Source organism: Salvelinus sp. IW2-2015, linkage group LG14 (assembly GCF_002910315.2).
Source record: "Salvelinus sp. IW2-2015 linkage group LG14, ASM291031v2, whole genome shotgun sequence".
NCBI lineage: Eukaryota > Metazoa > Chordata > Actinopteri > Salmoniformes > Salmonidae > Salvelinus > Salvelinus sp. IW2-2015.
The window spans coordinates 52444752-52468936 of NC_036854.1; the positions used below are offsets into that span (position 1 = coordinate 52444752).

Genomic DNA, 24185 nt, shown 5'->3' on the forward strand with positions numbered 1-24185 from the left:
ATCTCACACAAATCATCAATGAGGAACCTCCAGGTACAAACTCTAAATCCGTCAGCATGGGCCCCTAATAGACCTATCCTGACCAACCTGCCCTCCAAATACACCGCTGGCTGTCTTCAATTCAAGATCTCAGCGATCACTTGCCTCATTGCCTGTATCCGCCCGCGGGTCCGCGGTCAACGACACCCCTCATCACTATCAAACGCTCCCTAAACACTTCTGCGAGCAGGCCGGTTTCTAATCGACCTGGCCCGCGGTACCCTGGATGGATATTGACCTTCATCCCGTCAGTTGAGGATGCCTGGTCATTCTTTAAAAGTTACTTCCTCACCATATTAGACAGCATGCGTCCGTTCAAAAAAATGCAGAACTAAGAACAGATATATAGCCCTTGGTTCACTCCAGACCTTGACTGCCCTCGACCAGCACAAAAACATCCGTGTGCGAACTTGCAATAGCATCGAAGAGCCACGCGATATGCAACTGTTCAGGGAAGTCAGGAAACCAATACACGCAGTCAGTCAGGAAAGCAAAGGCCAGCTTTTTCAAGCAGAAATTTGGCATCCTGTAGCTCTAACTCACAAAAAGTTCTGGGATACTGGGTAAAGCTCCATGGAGAACAAAGAAGCACCTCCTCCCAGCTGCCCACTGCACGTGAGCGCTAGGTAAACAGGTCACCACCGATAAATCCGTGATGATCGAAGACTTAACAAGGCATTTTCTCAATGGGCTGGCCATTGCCTTCCTCCTGGCGACTCCAACCTTGGCCAACAGCACACCCCCCCCCCCCCCCGCTGCTACTCGCCCAAGCCTCCCAGCTTCTTCCTTTACCCAAATCCAGATAGCAGATGTTTGAAAGAGCTGGAAAACCTGGACCCCATACAAATCAGCTGGGCTTGACAATCTGGACCCCTATTTCTGAAACTGTCCGCCGCCATTGTCGCACCCCCTATTACCAGCCTGTTCAACCTCTCCTTCGTATCATCTGAGATCCCCAAGGATTGGAAAGCTGCCTGCGGTCATCCCCCTCTTCAAAGGGGGAGACACCTGGACCCAAACTGTTACAGACCTATATCCATCCTGCCCTGCCTATCTAAGTCTTTCGAAAGCCAAGTCAACAAAACAGATCACTGACCATCTCGAATCCCACCGTACCTTCTCCGCTGTGCAATCCGGTTTCCGAGCGCGGTCACGGGTGCACTTCAGCCACGCTCAAGGTACTATAATGATATCATAACCCATCCGAGTAAAGACAGTACTGTTGCTGCCGTCTTCATCGACCTGGCAAAGGCTTTCGACTCTGTCAATCACCATATTCTGTATCGGCAGACTCAGTAAGCCTCGGTTTTTCTAATGACTGTGCCTTGCCTGGTTCACCAACTACTTTGCAGACAGAGTTTCAGTGCGTCAAATCGGAAGGCATGCTGTCCGGTCCTCTGGCAGTCTCTATGGGGGTACCACAGGGTTCATTTCTCGGGCCGACTCTTTTCTCTGTATTATCAATATGATGTTGCTCTTGCTGCGGGCGATTCCTGATCCACCTCTATGCAGACGACACCATTCTGTATACTTCTGGCCCTTCTTTGGACACTGTGATAACCAACCTCCAACGAGCTTCAATGCCATTCAACACTCCTTCCGTGGCCTCCAACTGCTCTTAAACGCTAGTAAAACCAAATGCATGCTCTTCAACCGTCTCGCTGCCTGTGCACTCCGCACGCCCGACTAGCATCACCACCCTGGACGGTTCTGACCTAGAATATGTGGAATCTATAAGTACCTAGGTGTCTGGCTAGACTGCAAACTCTCCTTCCAGACTCATATCACACATCTCCAATCCAAAATCAGATCTTAGAGTGGCTTTCTATTTCGCAACAGAGCCTCCTTCACTCACGCGCCAAAACTCACCCTATGTGAAACTGACTATCCTACGATCCTCGACTTCGGCGATGTTCATCTACAAAATGGCTTCCAATACTCTACTCAGCAAACTGGATGCAGTTTATCACAGTGCCATCCGTTTTGTTACTAAAGCACCTTATTCGACCCACCACTGCGACCTGTATGCCCTAGTCGGCTGGCCCTCGCTACATGTTCGCCGTCAGACCCACTGGCTCCAGGTCATCTACAAGGCTATGCTAGGTAAAGTTGGCGCCTTATCTCAGTTCACTGGTCACGATGGCTACACCCAGCCGTAGCACGCGCTCTAGCAGGTGGTATCTTCACTGATCATCCCTAAAGCCAAAACCTCATTTGGACGCCTTTCCTTCCAGTTCTCTGCTGCTGCGACTGGAACGAATTGCAAAAATCTCTGAAGTTGGAGACTTATCTCCCTCAACAACTTTAAACATCTGCTATCGCAGGCAGCTAACCGATCGCTGCAGCTGTACATAGTCCATCGGTATATGCCCACCCCAATTTACCTACCTCACCCTCCCCATACTGCTTTTATTTCCTTTTCTGCTTTTTTTGCACACCAGTATCTCTACTTGCACATGATCATCTGATGATTTACCACTCCAGGTTTAATCTGCTAAATTGTAATTATCTGATTTATTGCCTACCTCCTCATGCCTTTTGCACACATTGTATATAGATTCTCTTTTTTTCTTTTTTCTACCATGTTATTGACTTGTTTATTGTTTACTCATGTGTAACTCCTGTGTTGTTGTCTGTTTCACACTGCTATGCTATGCTTTATCTTGGCCAGGTCGCAGTTGCAAATGAGAACTTGTTCTCAACTAGCCTACCTGGTTAAATAAAGGTGAAAAAAAAAAAAAAAGTTATATTTTCTAGTCTGACATCCATGAGGTGCAGAGAAAAAGGTGAACATTCTGTTTGAGGGATGAAAGGTTCTCCAGACATCAGCATACCCCAGATGATCACAAATAGATTTAAGTGACCTAGCTTGAGGAGAGGGTGAAACTATGCTACTGGGAAACTTGTCAAATAAGGGTGTTAAACAACCAATTAAAATCTCCTCCAACCACTGCAGTGTCTGAGTTTTTAATTCTAAGAAGTCTAGAAATACCTTAGTGAGGAAATCAGGGTGGTGGAAATGTCCTGTCCTTGTAAAGTGCCTTTTTTAATTATAACAAAACAACCACATTTATCTTTCTCACAATTCAATACCTTAAGTGGTCGTTTTTTTTCTTCTCAAGAATTGCCACACCTTTACTTCTGGGTGTAAATGACGCAGTCATACCTGCCATTGCACTTTGACCAACCAATATGCAGACTGAATCCTACTGTAAAGACAGGGTGGTACCTTTCCCCATGGGTTGAACTCTCCTCATTCTCACTGAGCCTAAACAAACTATATGAACACAAACTATACTACACCTGAAAAATAGACATGTAAAGTAACAAAAGGGAGTTTCCCCGCACTATTGTTTGTACAGATGAACATGGTACCTTCAGGTGTTTGGAAATTGCTCCCAAGGATGAACTAGACTTGTGGAGGTCTACAATTTTATTTTCTGAGGTCTTGGCTGATTTCTTTTGATTTCTGGAATTTTCCAATCTGTTTAAAGGCACAGTCAACTTAGTGTATGTAAATGTATGACCCACTGGAATTGTGATACAGTGAAATAATCTGTCTGTAAACAATTGTTGGAAAATATACGTGTCATGCGCAAAGTAGATGTCCTAACCGACTTGCCAAAACTATAGTTTGATAACAAGACATTTGTGGAGTGGTTGAAAACGAGTTTTAGTAACTCCAACATAAGTGTATGTAAACTTCAGACTTCAACTGTATATCGTATTGCTGAGTGTAACTTTTTAATCGGACTTGAGATGACCAAAAAACGTTGAGGTTTATCGCAGAGGCCCAATCGATTCTGATGCCTGACATATCGCCACGTGATAGGCCTAAACATATTTTTTTTTAAATGTTAAAATGAGGAAATCAAGCAGCTCCATTTGTGAAATGATCAGTTAAAACTGGACTTTGTGTAACAATGTAAATGCACCACCAACAGGGCTTAGTGGACCTCTTCACATAGGCTATGTTATTGTGTATTGCTTCAACATCCAGAAGGAAAGGCGGGAGAACACCTCCCTCCTGCGTTCTTATCAAGAGTTCTTGCCACTATTTGTTTATTTTCTTTTCAGCTTTCCTTCACAAATGAATTGGCTCAGTACTTAATCTGTAAAGATAAACACATCTCTTTCCTTCTCCAAAGGGCTTGAGAAACCATTAAATAAAAAATAAAAAAAGGTGTATCATATCCATAACAAATGTGATATCAATGCTGTTTTTCATTTCCAATCACTCAGAATGGCTGAAACTGCTCTCTAATCAGCAGGCATCAAATAAGCAGTGTTACAATTACTTTGGCTGAACTCTTTGGATAGCCTACTCTTTGGCCAACAGTCATTGCTTTAAACCCCATTGGAGCTTCTAAGTATATACCGAACCACATACTGTTTGGCACACTTACCACCACCCCCTCGAGTCAATACATTTTAGAAAGACCTTTGGCAGCGATTTACTGCTGTGTCTTTTTGGGTATGTCACTTAAGCGCTTTGCACACCTGTATTGTGCAATATTTGCCCATTATTCTTAACTTGTTCAAGCTCTGTCAAGGTGTTGTGGATCATGGCTAGACAGCAATTTTCAAGTCTTGCCATAAGTTTTCAAGCAGATTTCAGTCAAAGCTGTAACTTGGCCACTCGGGAACATTCACTGTCTTGGTAAGCAACTCCGGTGTAGATTTGGCATTGTCTTGTAGGTTATTGTCCTGCTGAAAGGTGAATTTCTCTCCCAGTGTCTGGTGTAAAGCAGACTGAAACATCCAAGGATTTTGCCTGTGCTTAGCCCATTCCGAAAAACTCCCCAGTCTTTGCCGATGTCAAGCATACCCATACCATGATGCAGCCACCACCAGGCTTGAACATTAGACCGTTACTCTGTGATGTGTTGTTGGATTTGCCGTAAACATAAGGCTTTGCATTTAGGCCAAAAAGTATATTCTTTTGCCGTTTTTTTTGCAGTATTACTTTAGTGCCTTGTTGCATTCAAGATGCATGTTTTGGAATATTTTGATTCTGTATATATTTATAGTTCTCTTCATTCTGTCATTTAGGTTATTATGGAGTCACTACAATGTTGTTGATCCAGCATCAGTTTCCTCCCATCACAGCTATTGGACTCTGTAGCTATTTTAAATTCACAAATGGCCTCATGGTGACATTCCTAAGCAGGTTCCTTCCTGTCCTTGCAGCTCAGTTCAGAAGGACGACTGCATCTTTGATCTGTCTGGGTGGTTAAATAAATCCACAGTATAATTATTAACTTAAAGATCTGTCCAATGTCTGATTTTGTTATTGTTACCCATCTACCAATTCAATATTTGACAGAGGAAGGAGTAGTCATAAAATAATAATAATGTTAAACCCCTTTTATTTTACACAGTCCATGTAACTTATGTGATTTGTTTTGCCAAATTTTAGTCCTGAACTAATTTAGGCTTGCCTAAACAAATGGGGGTGAATATTTATGCAACGACTATTTTCGTTATTGAATTTCTATTAATTCATWTTTTTTTTAAATACACTGACATGGACTATTTTGTGTAGATCAAAAAGCTTCACATTTACCATTATCTCGTGAGAACATTGACCTTTTTATAGTACTCGTGCAACCTGAGATGCTCTCCAGTGGACTAACAATGACACCTTAGCACGCTGAGCATTTATGCTGGCTGGGTCCACAAAGTTTTGGCACAGCTGTTTTGATAATTTTGTTCGCTAATGATTTTACTTTTGCTTGGTGTCATGCGCCCATTATTTTAGAGGGGGCACAAAGTACGTGACGATGGATCTGGGGTGGTTGGAGAATTGTGCATTTTTCAAACACCTGAAACGGAGCCATAAACACCTGTAATCTAGAGACATAATCATTACTCCTAATTAGAGGTCGACCGATTTAATCGGAATGGCCGATTTCAAGTTTTCATAACAATCGGTAATCTGCATTTTTGGACACCGTTTATGGCCGATTACATTGCACTCCATGAGGAGACTGCGTGGCAGGCTGACTACCTGTTATGCGAGTGCAGCAAGGAGCCAAGGTAAGATGCTAGCTAGCATTAAACTTATCTTATAAAAAACAATCAATGTTAACATAATCACTAGTTAACTACACATGGTTGATGATATTACTAGTTTATCTAGCTTGTCCTGCGTTGCATATAATCGATGCGGTGCCTGTTAATTTATCATTGAATCACAGCCTACTTCGCCAAACGGGTGATTCGCGAAAAAAGCACTGTCGTTGCACCAATGTGTACCTAACCATAAACATCAACGCCTTAAAATCAATACACAAGTATATATTTTTAAACCTGCATATTTAGTTAATATTGCCTGCTAACATGAATTTCTTTTAACTAGGGAAATTGTGTCACTTCTCTTGCAACAGAGTCAGGGTATATGCAGCAGTTTGTGAAGACCATTTCTTCCTAACAAAGACAGCCAACTTCGCCAAACGGGGGATGATTTAACAAAAGCGCATTTGTGAAAAATGCACAACAGTTGCACGAATGTACCTAACCATAAACATCAGTGCCTTTCTTAAAATCAATACACAGAAGTATATATTTTTAAACCTGCATATTTAGTTTAAAAAAATTATGTTAGCAGGCAATATTAACTAGGCAAAATGTGTCACTTCTCTTGCGTTCATTGCACACAGAGTCAGGGTATATGCAACCGTTTGATCCGCCTGGCTCGTTGCGAAGTAATTTGTCAGAATTTTACGTAATATTGAAGGTTGTGCAATGTAACAGCAATATTTAGACTTATGGATGCCACCCGTTAGATAAAATACGGAACGGTTCCGTATTTCACTGAAAGAATAAACGTTTTGTTTTCGAAATGATAGTTTCCGGATTTGACCATATGACCTATGGCTCGTATTTCTGTGTTATTATATTATAATTGTCTATGATTTGATAGCGCAGTCTGACTGAGCGGTGGTAGGCAGCAGCAGGCTCGTAAGCATTCATTCATACAGCACTTCCCTGCGGTTTGCCAGCAGCTCTTCGCAATGCTTCAAGCATTGCTCTGTTTATGACTTCAAGCCTATCAACTCCCGAGATTAGGCTGGCAATACTAAAGTACCTATTAGAACATCCAATAGTCAAAGGTATATGAAATACAAATGGTATAGAGAGAAATAGTCCTATAATAACTACAACCTAAAACTTCTTACCTGGGAATATTGAAGACTCATGTTAAAAGGAACCACCAGCTTTCATATGTTCTGAGCAAGGAACTTTAACGTTAGCTTTTTTACATGGCACATATTGCACTTTTACTTTCTTCTCCAACACTTTGTTTGTGCATTATTTAAACCAAATTGAACATGTTTCATTATTTATTTGAGACTACATCGATTATATTAAGTTAAAATAAGTGTTCATTGTTCATTCAGTATTGTTGTAATTGTCATTATTACAAATATATATAAAAATCGGCCGCTTTTAATCGGTGTCTGCTTTTTTTTGGGGTCCGATAAATCGGTATCGGTGTTGAAAAATCATAATCGTCGACCTCTACTCCCAATACTATGTAAAAAAATAAATAAATATATATATATTCTTCTGCGTAGGTTATCTAAGCATTTACCTGTTAAATTGTCATTTATTTTAAATCAAGTACTTTTCTGCATATCTAAGCAAACCCTTGAGCTGTCTGTATCCTCCTGACTGGTGGTTCTTTAAAAAAAATGCTATATGCTATATAATATGCTATATAAGAAACTAAATATGCTTCTCTGCATCTCTGCGGGTAAAATATTGAAAGGAATGTTGTCTTATTCAGTACATTTAGTAATTGCTTGCTTTTCTAAAGTTTAGCAATGCTAAGATCGATAGCCTGAAATGGCTTTGTATCTAGTTTTTCGAGGATGTAAGATGGGTTCCCAATCTAGCTGGTTAGCTAAAGCCAACTTCATAAAATTGCTAGGTGGCTAGTATTACAGAGAAACAAAACATTTGTTTGATTTATTCATCAAGAAGGAATCAATAGGCTACATAGCTTGATCAGATTCATTTACAAACATACCTATTGCCTATCACCGGCAGCTAAAATCAAATCACTCTCTCCTCCCCTGACGATACTGCATCCACTAGAGTATCTAGCATCCTGCCTAGGCATATCTTATGCTCTGTGCACCTTGGAAGGAACCACTTACTGGGGAGAATAGGGGGGGGGGGGGTACTCTTTGCCTGGTCCAGTCAGTGTGCCCCCTCAGTAAAATACCGATGATAGATTTTTGTTGTTGTTTGTAAGTAATTATGATAAAACATGGGCTTAATTGTTTAGTAATTAATTGAACATCTGAAAAATGTAAAAACAGGACAAATCTGAGGGGGCAGTGCCTGTGGGCATGACAACACTGCCCTACGCTAGGGTTAAGTGGATATACTGAATAACATAGCAAGGAGTCATCCACACTGACATTTGTATAGCGGTATGGTCTGTGTTCAGGCCTAAACATTGGTATGCAACAGCTGCTGTAACACTGACCAGAGCTTGAACCATACAAATGCAAATTGATCATGATCTGAGAGATTAGGCTTCATAGTGGCCATTGCTGGTGTGTGTAATGGCCAGAAGAGAACATGATCGTGTACAACAATTACTAGTACCTAAACCATGTAGGCCTTAACTGGGGATTTGGGAATTTGTCTTTGGTGTTTGTAAAAAAAGATTTGCCATGCTTTTGATCTGGATCAAGAGTTAATTCCTCACCTTTTTATACCAAAGACTTAAAGCTTTCTATTCAGACTGATGCCAAGTGCATAGCTTTTGTATTAGTCTTACAATTGTAGTCCAAAAAATATAAATACAACTTCAATAGTAGATTATAAAAGTATATTTTGCAAGGAATGGTACCAGCTCTGACGACCTAGTCTAGAGCTGGGTGATATGGCCAAAATATTTTATCACAATATTTTTCACAAAATATTTGACAGTTTTGAACAATACAAGTGATTTTCAGTGGGGCATTCGCCATTCTGATTTGTTTTATACTGTTCNAATAATTAAGCATTTTAATAAATGTCTGCACTTTTGTTTTCATTTCAACACTTTCAGGTAGGACTGCCTGATGTGTATATATATGATGTATTGTTGATTGGTGAACTGTTTTAAATCATGGGAATATAATGATTATTGTAATTCAATAGTTGATATAGTCGGCTGCACTTTGAATGCATTGTTTGACATCACAAGAACAGGAAGCCACGGTGAAATTGGGAAAGGGTAGGAACCGAAGTGTTAGTCAGTGTTTCCTTGGGGACCGTATACGATGTTATATTTTTAATATGTAGCTAGCTAGCTAACATATTCATGTTTTGCTTTTTCCTCTCTGATTTAGAAGATACCATTGCACAAACATACTGTTCTAGGCTTACACCAGCACTGGTATCAGGCTGTATTTTAGCTAGCTACATTTGTGCTGACTCTGATTTTACAGCTAGCTAGCCAGCTACCTAGCAATTTTAGCATTAGTGGCTAACAATGTATTTTAGCCACAACTTGCTAAGAAAAGACAAACTAGCTGTTTGCAGACAAACTAATAGTGTAATTTGTTTTTAAACTACTAATTGACCAATGTTGGTTCAACTATTTGTATTCCATTTTTTCTAGAGATGAATCGGATCAAGCACAAACTGTGCGATGAAGTTTCCAACAGGCCAATATTCTACGTAGTTTAGCACAGAAAATGGGGTAAATAACTACAATGACCATAGTCCATTGCGTGCCTACTTGTTTGTGTTTCTTTTACACCAACTAGGTTAGGTTAGTGTGGGGCAGACAGAGGGAGAGAAGAGACCGAAGACTGCTCGATTGAGAGGGATGGATAGCAGTTGCTTCGAGGTATCTCTACATGAAAATACATGATCTAAGTGATTGATAGTTGTTATTCAGTCTTAAGTATTAAGTCTTTATTTACTTTGAATAACTACGAATTTGTCAGACAGCACTGGCAGCAGCTCTCTGGAGATGAGATGACTTCAATTGAAATAATGGTAGTCAAATGAAACTAATGTAATCCGTGCATAAAATAAACTTTGTTTCACCAGCCACTGTGGCAGGTAGATTTATTAAAAAATTTAAAAAAAAAAAAATTAAAAAATCTCCAAGCCACTCAGATTTTTTAAACAGCCCCCAAAAACACTTGCTAAAATTACACCCACAAAACACAAAAAAACATAAGCAAATGTATTACTAATAAGATGTAACTAATGTGGTATATTGAATAAAACATTTTTTGTAACCGGAGTCTTTTAACCAAAATATCACAGATGACAAATGTTAAACTGCGGTAGGAGGTTACCATGGTAACGTGACGAGTCATGTTTGTGCCTGTGAGATTGTCTGATTTAGTAGAAGCTTCCCTAGCAGTTGAAACTCAAACATAGAAAAACAACCTAGCTTGTGAACAAAACAATGTAAATAGCCAAGAAACACAAGGACTTCTGTTTGTTATGTATGTCTATAGTGTACAGTGGCAAGAAAAAGTATGTGAACCCTTTGGAATTTCCTGGATTTCTGCATAAATTGGTCATAAAATGATCTGCTCTTCATCTAGGTCACAACAATAGACAAACAGTCTGCTTAAACTAATAACAATGTTTTCATGTCTTTATTGAACACAGTGTAAACATTCACAGTGCAGGGCGGAATTTTTTAACTGGAATTTAATAACTGGTTGACCCTCCTTTGGCAGCAATAACCTCAACCAAACGTTTTCTGTAGTTGCGGATCAGACAGACCTGCACAACGGTCAGGAGGAATTTGACCATTGCGCTTTACCAAACTGTTTCAGTTCAGCAATATTCTTGGGATATCTGGTGTGAACTGCTCTCTTGTGGTCATGCCACTGCATCTCAATCGGGTTGCGGTCAGGACTCTGACTGGGCCACTCCAGAAGTGTTATTTTCTTCTGTTGAAGCCATTCTGTTGTTGATTTACTTCTGTGTTTTGGGTCCTGTTGCATCACCCAACTTCTGTTGAGCTTCAATTGGCGGATAGCCTTACATTCTCCTTAAACTTGGGAATTCATTTTTCCGTTCAGGCCCTGAGGCAGCAAAGCAGAGTTGGGATGAGGTTTTGATGTTGGTGTGCGGTGCCATTTTTTTCTCCACACATGGTGTTCCTTCCAAACATCTCAACTGTAGTTTCATCTGTCCACAGAATATTTTGCCAGTTGTGCTGTGGTACATCCAGGTGCCCTTCTGCAAACTTCAGACATGCAGCAATGTTTTTTTTGGACAGCAGTGGCGTCTTCCGTGGTGTCCTCCGATCACCATTCTTGTTTAGTGTTTTACGCATCGTAGACTCGTCAACAGAGATGTTAGCATGTTCCAGAGATTTCTGTAAGTCTTTAGCTGACTCTCTAGGATTCTTCTTAACCTCATTGAGCATTCTGCGCTGTGCTCTTGCAGTCGTCTTTGCAGGACGGCCACTCCTAGGGAGAGTAGCAGCAGTGCTGAACTTTCTCCATTTATAGACAATTTGTCTTACTGATTTTATAAAATATTTCATATTTTGATGTCTTCACTATTATTCTACAATGTAGAAAATAGTAAAAATAAAGATAAACCCTGGAATGAGGTGTCAACTTCTGACTGGTACTGTATACATTGCACTACTTAGGGTAAAATCTCAAAATCGACAGGTTTTGACTGTTTGGAAAATGTTTACGGAGTGATCTTCTCCTCTCGCTTCAGCCATGCAGTGCGCCTCGCAAAAGTGATTGATGTCCTCATTATGACATTTTTGACTTTACCCTGTATATCTAAAATGACGATTATACACTGATTGTTTAAAGCAAAACTATTGCTGATGGTGAACCTGAACAATCATAATAAAATCTATTGTAAGCCACGTTCAACAGTTATAGCCAGATCAGAGTTGTCTCCGGGTAGCTTACTTTTATGAAGCCATTTTAGCATTTGAATGCAGAAGGTGCCGCGCAAGATCAGGAACAGGATCAGGAACCTTGCTTTGGTCAGCGCTTATCAGTTGTCAGAAAATATGAGCAATTTTTGGAAGGCAGATGGTAATATATGTGTGAATCTGAGATTTGTAGCGCTTTAATCGATTTTCTGAGTGATGCGTGCTACAATTGTATCGGTTTGGGGTCCTCGGACCAATGCATCTTAAACATTTCAATTGGGACCAATGCGTATCAGTGAATCGTTACATCCCTAGAGAGCAACCAACAAATGTAAATGCCTGGAGTTTGAAAAACTGCATTGGCACTTGGATTGGAACCTGTGCTCCGGTGAGATTATATGAATATAGAGGTCTTTGGCCATATACAAGGGGTGGGTTTGGCGTCAAAAGGATGCATATGCAGAAAATAACTTCATACCTACTGTAAAATATGATGGTGGATCTTTGTTATGGGGCGGTTTTGCTTCTACTGGTCCTGCGGCCCTTATTAAATAATTCAACGACATCATGAACTTTACCAGGTACAACGACATTTTAGCCAAAAACCTGGTTGCTTCTGCCAGAAGGCTGAAACTTGGCCGCAAGTGGATCTTCCAGCAAAACAATAACCCCAAGCACACATCAAAGAAATGGTTAATTACCACAAAAATCAACATTTTACAATGGGCGTCTCCGTCTCTGGACTTGCAGTAACAGGAATTGAAGTGACAGGAAGCAGGAGGGAATCTGCTTCAGTAAGGACTTTTAATCTGTTATTTAGACTAGTTTATTGATATTGTTGGTTTGATGTTCATGTTTTTGCTAGGGCTGAGGTAGTACCAGTATCACGATACTCATTAGTATCGTGTCAAGGAAACAATGTTTCATTTTTGTCATGGGGGAAAAATATTGAGATACTGGTATCGTCACAACCCATGTTTTTCCCCAGTTAAGTTCTGTAAGTCACTTTAGCCAGCGTTGGTTTGTACGATGCTGTAGCTCACCACAACTATTTCCGCTAGCAAATACAGTATATATGCTGTTTTTCTTTTGGAACTGAGGAAGAGAGTGTAGTTGGCTGTGTTGCAGAGGAAGAAAGTTTGAATTGGAAATAATCTGAGCATTAGGCTACTGTCTGGTGGCCAAGGTAAATCCGCTTCCAATGCTCAATTGCTCATCGTCCGCCACAATCCAAAGAAGCTCACACCGCTGTTTATAGGACTGACCACAGTCCCAATGGATAAATGATATTTCCAGAGCACGATCGGAAACAGAGGAAAACCCCAGTCTTTAAAGTGGCCTCTCTAGTTTTTGCTTTTTGTGGCTTTTGCTTTGCGTTTCTTTCCCCAAGACCGTCATTTGACTGACTCCCTGTGAGCACATAATTATTTACCCACTGACAAACAATCATGCATGGACACCAATACACTCACACACACACTCACACACACACACACGTGTGCATGTTAACATAGGGCTTTGTTACCCATGGTCACAGGCATTTCTTTAGCATTAAATCTCATATAAGCTAATGTGGAATGCTTGTTGTTTGACCGACTGCCAAGTGGATAAGTGTTCAGATTCGAATTACTACACACTTTGTTCAAAACTTGTATAATCCACTCCCTTAGCTGACTTGTGGAAGTTTAAGCGGATTGATAGTTCTGTTTCTCTTCATGGAGGTAACGTACTATGCCTCTGGACTACAATGTAGCCTGATAGCAGTCATTTCTCCATCTCAGAAGCACTAAGTTATATCAAAACCACATCCATTGCATATAGAAAAAGCTACTTCTCTAAAACCCCATTTCTAAAATGTAGATGTCGAGTTTTCCTCCCCGATATTAGCTGCTATCATCTAATCTAAAATGAAGCAATTTGATCTGCCAGGATATCGTTGCCCAATATCCTTTGAGGATGTGGAAACGACTCATTGCAGTTGTCGTGTGTGGGCAATTCCGGATAGACTGACCTTCATGTCTTAAAGTAATGATGGACTATCGTTTCTCTTTGCTTATTTGAGATGTTCTTGCCATAATCTGGATTTGGTCTTTTACCAAATAGGGCTATTTTCTGTATACCACCCCTACCATGTCACAACACAACTGATTGGCTCAAACGCATTAACTTCTTATGGCTGCAAGCCCGGTGTCGGTACACATATGACAACAGCCAGTCCAAAATATATTTTTTAGAAATAACTTTAGAATTTAACTTTCACACATTAACAAGTCCAATACAGCAAATGAAAGATAAACATCTTGTGAATCCAGCCAACATGTCCGATTTAAAAAAAAATGTTTTACAGCGAAAACACCACGTATATTTATGTTAGCTCACCACCAAATACAAAAAAGCACAGACATTTTTCACAGCACAGGTAGCTTGCACAAAACCAACCAAACTAACCAAGAACCAACCAAACTAACCAAGAAACAACTTCATCAGATGACAGCCTTATAACATGTTATACAATAAATCTATGTTTTGTTCGAAAAATGTGCATATTTCAGGTATAAATCATAGTTTTACATTGCAGCTGCAATCACAAATAGCACCGAAGCAGCTAGAACAATTAGAGACCAAATTGAAGTACCTAAATACTCATCATAAAACATTTATGAAAAATACATGGTGTACAGCAAATGAAAGACAAACATCTTGTGAATCCAGCAAATATTTCCGATTCTTTAAGTGTTTTACAGCGAAAACACAATATAGCATTATATTAGCTTACTACAATAGCCAACCACACAACTACATTGATTCAAGGCAACAGTAGCGATAGCGACAAAACCAGCAAAATATATTAATTATTTCACTAACCTTCATAAACTTCATCAGATGACAGTCCTATAACATCATATTACACAATACATATATGGTTTGTTCGAAAATGTGCATATTTAGAGCTGAAATCCGTGGTTATACATTGTGAAAACGTAGCAACTATTTTCCAGAATCTCCGGATATATTTCTGACACTCACCTATTCTGACCAAATAACTAATCATAAACGTTACTAAAAAATACTTGTTGTACAGCAAATGATAGATACACTAGTTCTTAATGCAATCATCGTCGTGTTAGAATTCTAAAAATAACTTTAGTACGACATGCAGCTTACGTTATAGCGAGACAGCGCCAAAAATCAAGGTGGAAAACACAACACATTTTCGACAGAAATAGGAAATAACATCATAAATGGGTCCTACATTTGTTGAGCTTCCATCAGAATCTTGCACAAGGGGTCCTTCGTCCAGAACACTCGTTGTTTGGTTTGAGAATGTCCTTTTTCCCTCTCAAATTAGCAAGCAAAACTAGCCAAGTGGCGCTAAGCTGTCCATCGTGAACAAACGCAGAGAACGGAACACGCCAAAACTCCCGAAAAAAATTCTAGAATCTGATATAACTATATTGAAAAAAACATACTTTACGATGATATTGTCACATTTATCAAATAAAATCAAAGCTGGAGATATTAGCCGTCTATAACAAAAGCTTTTCAGAAGCCAATGCTGATGTACTTCCTGCGCCTTCCTGAACAAAGGAATTTGGGGTCATGTCATTCCAAGCTCTCTCTTTTGACCATAGAAATAGCTATACACTCCATTTCACCTCTCACAGCCTATTGACATCTAGTGGAAGGCGTATGAAGTGCATGTATACTAATAGATTTCAAGCAAATGATTAGGGAGGCCCTGGAACAGAGCCTCGATTTCAGATTTTTCACTTTCTGACAGGAAGTTTGCTGCAAAATGAGTTCTGTTTTACTCACAGATATAATTCAAATGGTTTTAGAAACTTGAGTGTTTTCTATCCAATAGTAATAATAATATGCATATTGTACGAGCAAGAATTGAGTACGAGGCCGTTTGAAATGGGCACCTTTCATCCAAGCTACTCAATACTGCCCCTGCAGCCATAAAAAGTTAAGGAAAGCAAATTAACTTAACAAGGCACGCCTGTTAATTGAAATGCCTTCCAGGTGACTACCTCATGAAGCTGGTTGAGAGAATGCCAAGCGTGTGCAAAGCTGTCTTCAAGGAAAAGGGTGGCTACTTTGAAGAATCTCAAATATAAAATACATTTTGATTTGTTTAACCCTTTTTTGTTACTACATGATTCCATGTGTTATTTCATAGTGAAGACATCAAAACTATTATTATACAATGTAGAAAATAGTTTAAAAAAAAGAAACTCTGGAATGAGTAGGTGTGTCCAAACTTTTGACGGGTACTGTATGTATTCACACCCCTGAGTCAATACTTTGTAGAAGCAACTTTGGCAGCGATTACAGCTCTGAGTCTTTGTTTGTCTCTAAGAGCTTTCCACACCTGGATGTGCAACATTTGCACATTTTATTATTTAAAAAATTCTTCAAACTCTGAAATTGGTTGTTGATCATTGCTAGACAACCATTTTCCGGTCTTGCCGTAGACTTTCAAGTAGATTTAAGGCAAAACTGTCACTCGGCCACTCGGGACTATTCACTGTCTTCTTGGTAAACAACTCCAGTGTAGATTTTGCCTTGTGTTATAGGTTATTGTCCTGCTGAAAGGTGAATTCATCTCCCAGTGTCTGGTGGAATGCAGACTGAACCAGGTTTTCCTCTAGGATTTTGCCTGTGCTGAGCTCCATTCCATAAAAAAAAGATTTTTACTGAAAAACTCCCAAGTCCTTAAAGATTGCAAGCATACCCATAACATGGTGCAGCCACCATTATGCTTGAAAATATGGAGAGTGGTACTAAGTAATGTGTTGGTTTTGCCCCAAACATAACACTTTGTATTCAGGAGAAATAATGAATTGCTTTGCTGCATTATTACGTTAGTGCCTTGTTGCAAACAGGATGCAAGTTTTTTGGAATATTTTCTATTATGTACAGTCTTCTTTTCACGCTGTCAATTAGGTTAGTATTGTGGAGTAACTACAATGTTGTTGATCAATCCTCGGGTTTCTCCTATTAAGAGCCATTAAACCCTGTAACTGTTTTAAAGTCACCGTTGGCCTCGTCAGCGGTTTCCTTTCTCTCCGGCAACTAAGTTAGGAAGGACACCAGTATCTTTAGAAATGACTGGGTTTATTAGTACTAGCGATGCAGCGATTTTGACATTTTTGGCCGATACCGATATCCAATATTTTCCTTGCCACAAAACCCGATACCGATATTTCATATTGTAGCGGCCTTAAACATTCTAGTACAGTTGAAACACACACGCTGTATATTTCGTGGCGTCATTACGTCATCTATCTACGTTATATAGGTAGGCACATCAGCTTTGACATCGGTTTTGCACATCAACGTTGGCATTTTCAGCTAATATCTGCCGATTCCGATATTTTTTAAATATCGTGCATCCCTAATTAATAGACCAACAAAGTGTAATTATTAACTTCACCATGCTCACAGGGATATTCATTGTCTGCTAATCTACCAATAGGTTCCGCCCTTTGCGAGGCATTGGAAACCTCCCTGGTCTTTGGTTGAATCTGTTTGAAATTCACTGCTCAAGTGAGGGACCTTACAGATCATTTTGTGCAAGGATGAGGTAGTCATTAAATTATGTAGGGCAGTATTTGTGCAGCTTATTATGGGACTTTTTAAGCACATTTTTACTCCTGAATTTTAGGCTTGCCCTAACAAAGGGGTTGAATACTTATTGACTCAAGACATTTCAGCTTTTCAAATTAATGTGTGTAAACTTGTATATATATATATATTTTTACATAATTCCACTGACTTATGAGGTATTGTGTTGTGAATACTTTCTGAAGGCGCTGTATCTACCTCAAATATGCACATTGATCTGGTACTCCCTATATATAGCGACAGTCTTGTATTTGATCTTATTCCTCATGTGTTTCTATTGTTTTACTCGTAGGCAAGCATTTCACGGTGAAGTCTACACCAGTTGTATTTACCGAATGTGACGAATAAGATTTGATGTATCAGGTAATTCCTGATACAGGGTTCACATTATCCTGTATGTTAGTCTGCTGGGAAGGTGAAGGCTTTCCTCACACAAGATTAGCTAAACGACTCCATCACTCTGGCCTTGTTTTATTACAAGGAAATAAGTGTTATCTGTTTATTTTTGAGCAGTTCAAGTTACTGGTATAATGTTTATATGCTACATCATTTTTTAAATTTACTTATACCATTTGATTCTTGAAGTATATAACTTTGAAATGCCTCATGGGCTTAGTTCAACTGTCGTATCCCATTAGAACCAATACTATAAGCTTGTTTTACTTTATTGTTTGTAAACAATGCAATTGTAAACCAAACACTGTACAGCCTCAACATGATTAAAACTATATTTTTGATATCATAGATGGTCAGTCCTTGCATCCTTAGTTCTGTCTATGAATTTGAGTGGTTACATTTCTCCAGCCCCATCCCTCACCTGTTTACCAAAACAGCGCCGGGGCAACCACTTTATTATTGTTTGAACTGCAGATTGCCTCTAAGTTTAGAGCCTATAAGGTATTCAATTGTGCCTAAAAAATTGTTAATAGGTGTGTGTGTCAAGTCTCTGACTCATTGTCGAGTCACTGACTCCGGTCACATGGCTACTTGTCAGCTCCAGGAGGAAACATTATCTTGATGAGGAAGGCTGCTGTTGTCAGTCTGTGCCTGCTAGTGTGAGGGAGAGCGTCTGGGATAACTACAACACAGCCAGTAACGGTGCTCTAATTGCAGCTTTCTTTCTCTTCCTCTTTTTTCTTTCTTTCACTTGGTCTGGTTCCTGGTTAACCCCCTGTCATAGCGGCGCTCAGATGCATCACGATGTCAGCGGTGGCTCCCCTGCAGTAAGCAGACAAAGGTACAGTATACGTTTTATTTAATTTGTCCTTCCCTCTACAGTCTCAGTTGTGACTTGGAAGTTTTGATACCTAACTTGTTCCATTTCTCTGTTTTCATTCGATTTTTTTCATTTGACTAACTTGACACAMCTGGGTCGACATGGGCCAGCTTTCGATACCTTGTTGAGTCCATGCCCTGACGAATTGAGGCTGTTCTGAGGGCAAAAGACTCTGATTGCTGCTGATTCTCATTAGTAGCCTATCAAACTTGCTAACTGCCACGTACTCAGCACTCTATTGTCCCTTTTAATTACTCTGATATCAATGCAAATATATTCGAAAATCGAATCAAACACTTCATGAGAGGCCATGAGCWCATGTTGCGCAACATTTCTATAGGCTATGCAATTGCGTGAGAAAACAGAGTGATGGCCTCTAGTAAAAAGAGAATCTGTTTTCTATAGGCTAGGCCTACTATATTTATTTTTAAACTTTCCCAATATTGACAAAGTCATTGTGGACAGTTCTTCTAGTATCTTCAATATGCACCTCGGAATTGGATAAGGATGCGCGCAGTTGCGTCCCCGATGTGTCTGTCTTCACTTGTGATCAGCTCTTTCTCACAGGCTACGTGATGGAGCGCGCGTCCCTCAAGGAGAAGGGCACAACGTCCACTGCCCGCAAAAGGCATAGATTTTTTTAGTGCATTATGGCCACACAAAGGGGATGCTGCTGTGAAACTCTAGGCATTATCAAGTGCTTGTGAATGAGAGACTGATGTAGTTTGTACAGCCTGCGCAAAGAACAAAGCCGATCTTATGTCTTTCTAGTGACTTTTTAGTCGCATCATGCAGCCTTACAATGTATTAAAAATCAAAACATATAGCCCAACGTTTGTAGAACAACTAAAGTTACATTAAGTCTAAATTAAGCTTTGTTCAATTGTATTCTTCATACTATAAAATAATGCCACGGAATCATAAGCAAATCTTGTCTGCTAAATCAACCAGTGTTGCCTACAGGCTTTTGGCGTTGACAGATCAGGACCTAACATAAGGACAACTCGGAGTATGCTATTCTGTTCTTCCTAAAAAGACTACATTTCCTTTATATCATGCTTCTTTAGACCTGTCTAAAATAAATAATGGATTTATTGTGACGGTGTAGGCTATACTACATGGATTTATTAGACTTCCGAATGTTGGCATCAGTGGCTTGTAGGTTATGTGTGGAAGCCAGGAGATGCTAAATGTGTTTGTTAATTAACGGTCAATTACTGTGAGACCGACAGTTATTTTTTTGGACAATCACCGGCTGATGGAATTTCGTGACTGCCACAGCTCTAGGTGCAACTCCAATATTAGGAAGGTGTTCCTAATGTTTGGTATACTCCATGAGTGGAGGTGATAAAAGTGATAATTTTTAGGAAAACTATATTAAATATATTCACGTCACCAAATAATTGATTAAAACAGTTTTTAAATGATCTACAGTAGCCTCAACAGCCCTCTGTAGGGTAGCACCATGGTGTAGCCAGAGGACAGACAGTTTCCATTGGATACATTGACTTAAATACAAAACCTAGACTTACTCCTAATCAAAAGATCAGAGAATTAATATAGTACTGAAAGCATAAGCTACAGGTAGCTAGTACTGCACTGCATAAAATGTGGTGAGTATTTGACTCGGAATAGTTGAACAGTTAAATACATTTGTTAATTTTGAAATGAAGGAAAAGCAAGAGCGCGAGATCTAGCTATTTTTTTTTTTTTTACTTTCTCTTAGCTAGTGAATGTAGCTAGCTAGTGTAGCCTACTCAAAAAGCTGGCTGAAACCGAGGGATGCTATGTTTTCTAGCTGGCTATGGCTATCCAACACTGGATTTCTTCCAAGTCAAGGTAAGCTTTTGGTTTTATTAGTTTATTGCCACTGGGGCCTGCCGGTGAGACTTTTTAAACTGCTTGCTGACTGTACACTGTACTGCATGATTGTAGCGGGTTTACTAACCACTTAGTTCTAGTAGCTATGTTGACTATGACTTTAGTTAATATGGTGACAATGATATAGGCTGTGTGTAGCGGTTATGATATGAAGGTTTGGCTTGGAAAGTTATTTTTGCCTGGTCACAGACAGCTGAAGTCCACAAACAAAGGAAAAAGGTGAGAGGAGGAGAGCGCGTAGATGCAAGAAGGAATTATACAATGAGCAAAATGATCATGTTTGTGAAAGTGGTCTGTGTTTGAGCGTGATCAGTGGTGTATTCATTCTGTTCAAATGTTTCTTAAATGGAAGCAAAAGAATTGGGGATAAATATACCTGAATTTGTCCAATAGTCTCTCGTTTGCAACTGTTGGACTAATTATGTTAAGAGAACTATGTTGTCAATGTTCATAAACTGAACTTCAATTAACTACTCAGTCTGCAACCCAGAATTTGTAAGATACTGGTTGAAATGAAAACAGACAGAGGCCCAGCCTACAATAGTCAAATGTTTATTCACGAGAGCGCTCTCAAGTCCACAATACAAAAACATCAATTTTATAGCTGCGCACATACTATCACACAAACAGTAGATATCATACGCACATACTGTATCACTACCCAGCCGACAAAGATTAGGGAGACCGTGAGAAGTATTCCCTGCCCTCTCCCAAATCTCTGAGGCCTAGCCAGGTCGGCACCGAATTTTGCTCAGACATTCTGTGTTTAAGATACTATAAAGATATATTGTACAGATATATTGTTTTACCCTAATTCTGACTAAAACTACACACATCATTAATAATAATTGTATTATTGTAATCCATTTCATACAATTATAAGGATTCAGAGTGGAATTATTTTATCATCTTTCAACATTTTAAATTAATTTATCAAATTATTACACTCTAGATCAGCTAGACGCAGGGAAAAGTGTGCAAGGCTGTATCGAATGTGTCAGTCTGTCACCTTGATTACTCAACATTTTCTCTCTACCTGTGCACCTATGTTGTAAACTTTCATTCATAGGCTAGGTTGTAGCAACCTCATGATGGGTATAGGGAAAATTGAGTCATGTAGTAGCCTAAACCTATCAATGTTACATTGAGCTGGGTGATTGAAATATGAATGACAGTCATCCAAAATGCTGTAATATATAAGGCAATAAAGAAATAAAATCAAACTTGACCAAAACAATGGAAATGTGTGGGGGAAAAGGCCACTGGGGAACGATCTCGAATCTCCTTGCCCCCCAGCAAAATGAGCCTACATTTAGGCTATTGTGTTATATGTATTTTACAATATGTTGAGGTACAAATTGGAGTATAATGCTTGTATGGATGTCAACCCCAACACATGTTCATGTCATCGTCACCAATCAACTGCATTACAGTTAAAAACAACTGACTACCACCACCAATTTCTGTATGCTGGCTATGTTAACCAGCTTATATGAATGGGCGTTAGCATTTAGCAGTCACTTCTAAACCTGAAAAGGGACAACTTCTAAATGTCATGCAGCCAAATATATTCAAATTGAACTTAACAGGCGTACAATGTGGTTAATTACAATACATAAATCATGACAGATTTAACAAATATCCACTTTGTTGAATGTGCACCAATCTGGTCAATGGTATGTGTTCGTTCCATCGACCTCTTTACTGCATCTATGTAAAAGGACCTGTAGATCAATGACTGTCAACATAATTACATCCTTAGTTGGACACTGAAGGAGAGGATGCAGATGTCACAAGATTTAGGTATTTTTGGAGGATAGAAAGTAATTGGAGAAAATAAAATTGGAGATCCGGCAATTCGTAATGTTTGAATACATTTTTTCTGACCGACACATGCTACGTTGGGATCGTTTCGGGGTTCCGTTGACCGATGCACTCATTTCTTACGCATCAGTCTCCGGTTCAAATGTTTCAGTGAATCCCTCTTCCCTCTATTGTGTATATAAATTCTTATAAATTCACTGTTAATTGTGGTGACTACTAAAATTAGTCTGAGTACCTGATTCCTTGCCGCTCMTTGTCATTGCCAAAAAGGCCAGACTCTTTGGCAATCTCAACGTTCAATATGTGCCAGACTTACGGCAGAGTTGCTCATTGGTTGTTGGAATTAACATTAATATTTTCCATGACAACGTGAAGCCTCATAGAATTGGAATTTATAACAAACATTTAGTTCTTAGCTTGGCAAGTTTTTGTATTTTGAGGCTTAAAATCAAAGCTTTTGGAATTGCAGTATGTATTTACTATGAGAATTTAGATGTGATTTAGCAACTTTTGACAGGCTAGTTTCGTTTGGACCAATGGGGTATAATAAGAACTGGACACTGGGTCCAAGATGTCCGACTGTTGTTTTTAACATCACATGCGCACTAGCACTCAGTGCACACAGGGAGCAGCCTATAGCTCAGTTCGAGCAGCGACGATGTCGTCACATCATCCAAAAACATGGCAGACATGGGATGAATAGAAATGTTATCTTTGGGTGTGAGTGATTTAAAAATAAATAAAAAGTCCACAGCAACTATTTCAGTAATTCAATGGATGTTTTGTGCACAAATGTGATGACTAAATTGTCTTTATTAGGAATTTTCAAAGCTGTCTTTTCTATGTGGCCGTCTGTGGAAATTGTCTTTCTGGGCCGGCGTCAGTGCCGAAGCGAAACTGTAGGAGCAGTCAAAACCACGCTTCTAGACCGGAACCCTGACCCATTGGTCTGGACAAACAAAATGTTTTTGCTTAGCAACCGGATACCAACAAAGTGATGTTGAGACACCTAGAGGACTCGGACAATGAGAAACAATATTCTCTGGTCTGATGAAATCAAGATTAAACTCTTTGGCCGTAATGTCAAGCATCACGTCTGGAGGAAACCTGGCACCGTCTACGTTGAAGCATGGTGTTGGCAGCATCAAACTGTGGGGATGTTTTTCAGCGGCAGGGACTGGGAGACTAGTCCGGAGCAAGTCCGGCTTCAGGACAATTCTCAATGTCCTTGAGTGGCCCAGCTAGAGCACAGACTTGAACCCGATCGAACATCTCTGGAGAGACCTGAAAGTAGCTGTGCAGCGACGCTCCCCACCCAACCTGACAGAGCTTGAGAGGATTTGTAGAGAACAATGAGGAACTCTACAAAAACATGTGTGCCAAGCTTGTAGCGTCATACCCAAGAAGACTTGAGGCTGTAATCGTTGACAAATGTGCTTCAACAAAGTACTTAGTAAAAGGTCTGAATACTTATGTAAAATGTGATATTTCATTTTTAATACTTTTGTGGACTTTTCTTTCTTTTACCCTCTTTTTCTCAACCCAATTTCGAAGTATCCAATTGGTAGTTACAGTCCTGTCCCATCGCTGCAACTCCCGTATGGACTCGGGAGTCCGTACGGGAGTATGGAATTGATGAGGGAAAAAACTATT

General features: G+C 39.7%; 1 protein-coding gene across 1 annotated transcript in view; it reads left to right on the top strand.

Moving 5' to 3' along the window:
• Positions 1 to 24185, top strand: part of LOC111973200 (anion exchange protein 2) — a 112221-nt gene that overhangs the window by 14012 nt on the left and 74024 nt on the right. Inside the window, exon 2 of the mRNA XM_024000478.2 lies at positions 18732 to 18788. The gene's annotated coding sequence lies outside the window, so the exon portion shown is untranslated. The remainder of the gene's footprint in view (positions 1 to 18731; positions 18789 to 24185) is intronic.